We start from the raw sequence: 6,880 nt of genomic DNA, 5'->3' as shown, positions 1-6,880 counted from the left end.
TGACAGGAGTGGCGCTCTGCGTGATCTTCTGCTGCTGTAGCCCATCTTTTTCACGGTTTCATCTTTTTCAGTAGGTTTTTTTTGTCTCATTTATTATACTCCACTCAGACTATGACTTGAGCGAGACCCCTCCCCTCCCCAACATCAATCAATAATATGTACAATATTTACAGGCAAAAAGAATATATGCTTGCTGTAAAAAAAAAATGGAATTCTGGACCTGGACAGCGCCAAAGGAAAGAAATGATCAAAACAAACAAGCAAAAACTACCCTAGCTCCTTGATTGGATTCCTCACCTAGCAGCACAACGAAAAGAAGAAGAAAAAAAACTAACTACACTAGTCTTCCCTATCGCATAAGCTCAGTTTGCACTTGTTGACCAAGTTGTCTTGACCACCTCTGCATGACTCTACATGAGTTGCAGCCATGTGACTGGCTGATTAGCTATTTGTGTTAACAATCAATTGAGTAGGTCTACCTAATAATCATAAAGCAAAGTGGTTCATCTTCAGGACTGCAGTGGACACTTCTCTGTCTGAAACAATTCACGATACACAATTTCTTTCAAGATCTAACGCTAATATGTAGTCATCTTAATTCAGTACAGACAGTTTAATATTACTCATTACATCCTGATGGTGATTTAAACAGTTTGTGTTAAAAGCACCCCAAAATGTGTTATCCATAGCTTGGTATATAACATATTTTGTTTTAAAGTGACAAAAAATTGTCATCACTAATTGAACACAAGTTGGAGAAAGTGTTTTTTAAAACACATTTTAAGAGTGTAATTTTGGTACAAAATCAAAACAACATGGCTAACATAGCTAAATGTTTCAGGTGCAGTGTCGGATGCTAAAAACGTTGCTGGTAAATTGGTGGTGGAGTAACACTGAAGTGGCAGTTGCTAATAAACAGCTGCCACTTCTACCAGTCACCCGGGATGCAGAGATCTAACTGGCATTTTTGTTTATAGCAATGGTGGATCATGAACCCCTTTCAATATTTCCCAGAAAAACTAGCAGTGAAGTGGCAGCAGAATAGATCATTTAAAGAATCAGATTATATATCAGCACATGAGTCAAATTAAGGTAATTTGACAGACCCAATCAGGCACTCACAATAAAAAAACACAAAAACAAACAAGAAATGAGGGTTTAATTGAAAAGGGCTTAACCAAAATCATAGTTGGTGACCATGTGTGGATCAAATCCAAATAGGCAAAAAGACAAAAGAACACAAACATAACGAACACCAAAAGAGCAATAACAATAACACTCAAGAAACACTTAGTAGCTCTATAAAGAAAAGCAATACCTCGCAACTAGGCTAAGCTAAGGCCTGTGCACTTTTTTAAACTAAACAGGTCATATGACACAGAAAACGGGTGCAATATATCAGTACTCTGGTGATTGTAAATGGTGATAGGAGGATGAGTCATGTGATCTCTGACAGGTTTTGGGGAAATGGAGTCTGAGCCAGAGAGCTACATGACAATTAACATGCACATTCACATGTTAGTGAATTATTCCCCACTAAATTAGTAGATCCAGGTAATGTTAACAGGTAATAGATTAGGTTAGGATACTGAATAAAGTTAGCAACAGATAACATTAAACAAAATCATCAATTGTAAAAACCCTCCTCCTAATGCCAATTCATCCAACATTGTTGAATTAGAGTAAAAGGCTTTTAAGCATGATTTTTCATACGGTGGGGTGGAAGTTAAATACTAGCAGTATTGAGGTAGCTACTAAAAAAGTAAACCATTGCCAATTACTCATTACTTAACTAAAATTGCAGTGGGATTACTTTACTCATTACCTTCTGGAAAATGTAATCTGAAACCGCATTAATTTACTTTTAAGTTACATTCTAAAACCCATACAAAATATACTGGAATCAATCAATCATCTACAAACATATCTGGAAAGTAAAAACCTGATAGACAATAGTCCTTTTCATAGTTTAATAAGGAACAAAATGTAGCAGTAATAGAATTAACATTAAACATGTACAAAATATATTTCACTACTATTCTCTCTGAACAAGTCCGTATGTATTTAAGCAATACAAAAATATAGTGCAATAAAAGCTTCTTCAGTGGTCCAACAAAACAAAATCCACATTTTAAGTATGTGGACAGGCAAGAATAAAAATTGAATTAACAAACAAAACAAAATAATGGTCATAAATTAAAGTTACAAAATCTTCAAGGGGCCTTTTTTAAATCTCTTTACATGGAACTGCCTAAATCTTTACTCAGAAGCCATTGCTGAGGAATACGTTTTTGTTCACTCATTTCTAAAATAGTGGTTATATCTCAGTAACAAAAGCTTGTCAAATCGTTTGGAGGACTATTTCTTATTGGGGTCAGCACAAGACTGCATAGACTGAAAAGTCTTTCCACATGTGCACTATGGTGTTGTATTTCAATAAGATTTTCTTTACTCTGGATTAGTGGCTTAAGAACATCCATCTCTGCTCCACTTGATTTCAAGTACTCCATTACTTCATTGTCTTCACAGTAAAAAAATAGCTTCCTCTTCATATAAAAAAAGTCATCCTGACTCGAGATGAAAGGAGTTCTGCAGGCCTCACCATGGGCTCATGAGAAGACTTGTCACAACACTCTCCTCTCATCATCTTCTAAGCCAGTGCAGCTTGAACTTGGGCAAAGTAACAGCTGCCAGAAGGGCATCTGTGCCTCCCTCTGATATAATGATGACAGCACAACTGTTCTTAACATCACTGATTAGGATTTATTCCTAAACGTGAGAACTGTAATACAGAATTACACAAGCAAAAACCAATAAGATAAAAACAAATGTACAATTGTGCATAAATGGCTTATTTAAACTCCAATATAATACCCTTTAACTATAAAATAAATGTAAACTTATACAAAGAAATATTTCTTGTGTTGTAGAACTAACAATGGTTATTTATTCATTATGAATTAGCTCTTTGTCCTTGTCAATGTTTGTCCTTGTTCAATATGAACCTTTAACTTCGTTTTAAACCACATTAATATATCCTTAGTTCAACATATATGACGAAATTGCATACAAATATCCATTTGTATTAGAAACGGTTTAACTTAAGGTTTACATGAAGGTTTAGCTATGTGCCTATTAGCAACATTAGCAGCAATGCAATATTTCAACTTCACTTATACCAAATAACATATAGAAACAGAACACAAACCTCATTGGCTGCATTAAATAACACAGGGAGGGAATAGCTTCCTTTGGAGTGTTTCTTGAACAGATTAAACACCTTTTAACACTTGGCCATAACTTCAGAAAGCTGTGACAACCGAACTTTCTACTACTTGTATATATCCGTGCATATAATGGGTCCCCCCGGAAACCTTTGCAGACATATAGTTCCGCCTACATTCTTAATGTCCTTGGCGGTATGAACTAAAATGAAAGGTGTACTACATGAAAATATGCACTGCTATTGTAGGCAGTTACAGCATCTTTACTGTCAAGTACAGAGGAGAAAAACACTTTGATAGACTGTCAAAAGGAAATGCAAAAATATGCTTAACAAAGTTCTTAATAAAAAGGTGGATTTGTCGTACGCCATGTCCTTACCTGTACAATCGCGTCAGGTAGTCCCACTGTCGTCCTGAAAAGTTTATTATTATATTATATTATATTATTATACTATATTATAGTATTCCCTTAGTAACTGATATTCCTTTTCTGTGATGCATTTTACCCCCATTAGAGAGAAAATAAGAGTTCACAATAATGTGGGACAGGGTATTATAGAATGAGTTCCATTTTGTTGCAGTGGGTACAATGAGCTTTCTTTTGGCCACTTCCTCAACTAGATCTGAGGCTACAGATTAGTGGCTGGTTTTTGTCCAAAGAGCTGAGCATTTCCCAATGACACTTCTGAAGACAACAAACAAATCAAGTCTCTCATGCAAAGCCCAAACAACCAAAATTAAGTTCTCTTATTTTATTGCAATAAGATGAACAATAAGATTGCATTCCAATTCATTGCAAAGAGAGCAATAAAATGGATATATATAATCTGAGGAATCATTAACAAATACTCTAGAGAAGGACAATCTCCAGTAGTTGAGACTGACTTGTTGGCACTTAATAAAGGAGGCGTCATTAATAATAATAATAATAATAACAATAATAAAACACTTGTAATGGTGATATGGTTTTCTTATATCTAAAGCATAAGCATACTGTACTTCACAAACAGCTCTGGGCTACTGTTGATGAAGCCTTCATACATGCTACATTCATAGCGTGCAGTCTGTAATAAAGGTATGACAAAGAACATTCAAGGATCTTTGCTATAGCCTTGACCTTGAACACCTGCCCAGCTGACAGCTGAAGTTGCTCTCTTAAGATGTCAATTCAAGGTCTATCTCTTATTCCTAAAATGTCCATCAAAACAAGAAAAATATATAAAAGTATGCATCATTCCAAAAATATCAAAAACCCCATTTATTTATTTGTTTGTGATCTACATGAGCCACACATTCCAATAAGTCTTGTAACATTTAATGTTGGCATGTGTAGCCATAATAATACTGATTTTTATATTAAATTATCATAATTACTGAGTTTTATCAATTTTATTTTATTTGAATATTATTTTGCACAGTTACTGTGAACTTCACTAAAGCTTTACTAAAAGTTTTTGTGGAGTGATAAGTGAATATTACTGTGAATTATCTGAGTTTCCAACTCATGTCAATTTGTATGGTCTTATATGGTTCCCCCCTTGTTGGTTGTAGGTTGAGCATTAACTAGTGCAACACAGTGCTTGTGTACTGTTTTCCCTGAAAATCTCCAAAAGCATTGTGAATGCTGAATGGGCAAGAGAGAGACAGAGAGAGAGTGCGTCTGCACATGTGCACTAATCCTACCCCACGTCTCATGTGTTCAGAAATAACCTACACAGAACTCTGTTGTTTGAACTGTCCTGATTTACCTTTCTGGCCTTGTTGATATCTGCTACACAAAACTGGTGCTGTGACAAACTCAGATCTCTCTGGTCATCTGCCACCAATTGCCGGGGTCAAGCAGTGAGTTTGTGATGCCAGAGGCATTGTTTCCGAGATCAGAAGATCCAAGCAGCAGACATTAGAGTGACAGTTGTTGGACAGTTTCTCATTTAACTTTACATTTTATGGAGAACTTATTGTGTGTGTGTTTTTTCAACAGCTTTATTTTATGTTTGATTTCATTCTGTCACAACTATGGCTGGTAGACGGGAGGATACATTTGATTATCTCCATTAATCGGAAGGGGTAGAGCACTACGTAGAGTAGACAGCGGTTTGGGGGCCAAACCAAAAATGCTTCCCTTATTTCAAGGAAGCTCATTAGGCCAAGAAAACAGCCCTTATAATGTGTCAGTGAAGTCTATGTGTTCAACCCCTGCTGAGGGTAGCGACAACATCACACTGCAGTTATGTGAGTTGATAGGGGAACTTGGAAGCCAGATCAGTGAGACTATTGTGAGCCGAATACTATCCAGTCAAAGCCCAATTACCCCTACATCTATAGAATCATCAAGTAAGGATGGCACTGAAACTCCCAACACAACTCCTTTCTAAAGTCAATTTAATAGGTCAGATATTAAACAGCCACCCATGTTCAGGGGAGATGAGAATGTCAAGTATACTGTCCAGGAGTGTATGGATGCTATGGAGTAAGAGTAGCTGCCCTGACACAGAAAAGGCAAATACAAATCTAAGTCACATGTTGGGTAGAGCTAATGTGACGTTCATTACAAAAGGGATAATGCACACTAAAATAGGGTTATATAAAATTACCCTTTAATCATCGACTACGCCACCCAAGGAATTTCACCTCGGGAAATAATTAGTAATTCTAGCCACAAGAAAAACTCAGGTTCCTTTGTTTAAGACAGAGACATGTTTTCCACAAGTCAGTTTTTCTTTTCAGAAAATACTTTTATTTCATGTCAACATTCATTTCAAAAACTCAAATAACTATCTAAAACTATAAAAATACTTAGCTGCAGCTGTTAAATTAAATCAACGCTTGTCTAAAAGAGCATGGAAAATGATCCCATATTAGGGACTGGAAACTAGAAAGTTAGCTACCACCGCAATTTATTGAAAAAGAAAAAGCATAGAGAGATTCCTAAACAAAAAAAAACAAAACCAATTAGAGTCACAAGAAAACAGAATAACTAAATAAACAAACCCAAAACTGAAAACATACCCAAATAAACCACTCACATAAAAATAAAATTAAATAGTAGGAAAAACGATACAAATAAGAGCTACAAGCCAAACCAAAATAAGGCCTGCGCTTCAAAAAAAATAAAGAATAATTAAACTAATAAAAAAATACACACATAAATAAAGAAATAATTAACTAAACTAAGCCCAAAATATTAACAAAAATATAATCTAACGAATTTCGAAAAATAGAAACAAAAAAAAAACCCAACACAAGAGTCAAAAAAATAAATAAATAACCTTAACACAAAAAAAACCCGGAAATCTCCAAAGGAGATAACCCGCGTCTGGGCAAAAAAAATACAAAAAAAAAATAGTAAACAAACAACTACCCAAAAACAAATAAATAACCAAGGGAATAGCAAATTAACAACTAGTCTTCAAGTAGCAGCTTAAAAAGATATACCGCTTCCCCAAAATATGGAGCAGAGGAGAAAAAAAACGAAACCAAAAACATAAGAAAAACAGCAGCACCACAGAAGAAGGAGCAGCAGAGGGACATTAACCTCCCTTACCCGAGATTTACTCGGCCCACATCAATGATATGAAGCGCGACATCGATCAAAGAATAGGAGCAGCAGCTGCGGGACAATTCTGAGGTAAAGCCGTGAAACAGCAAAATAGTGG

The 6,880-nt window shown here is 35.6% G+C and overlaps 1 long non-coding RNA gene across 1 annotated transcript; it reads right to left on the bottom strand.

The window, feature by feature from the left end:
* Positions 1 to 1,142: 1,142 nt before the first annotated feature.
* On the bottom strand, positions 1,143 to 3,421 carry LOC119263475. Its single transcript, XR_005130294.1, has 2 exons — positions 3,209 to 3,421; positions 1,143 to 2,782 (listed from the first exon to the last, which is right to left on the bottom strand). It is a non-coding gene; the product is annotated as an uncharacterized LOC119263475 (long non-coding RNA).
* Positions 3,422 to 6,880: the final 3,459 nt, after the last annotated feature.

The sequence above is a fragment of the Pygocentrus nattereri genome, chromosome 5 (assembly GCF_015220715.1).
Source record: "Pygocentrus nattereri isolate fPygNat1 chromosome 5, fPygNat1.pri, whole genome shotgun sequence".
Classification (NCBI taxonomy): Eukaryota; Metazoa; Chordata; class Actinopteri; order Characiformes; family Serrasalmidae; genus Pygocentrus; species Pygocentrus nattereri.
This window is presented reverse-complemented; position numbering and strand designations above follow the sequence as displayed.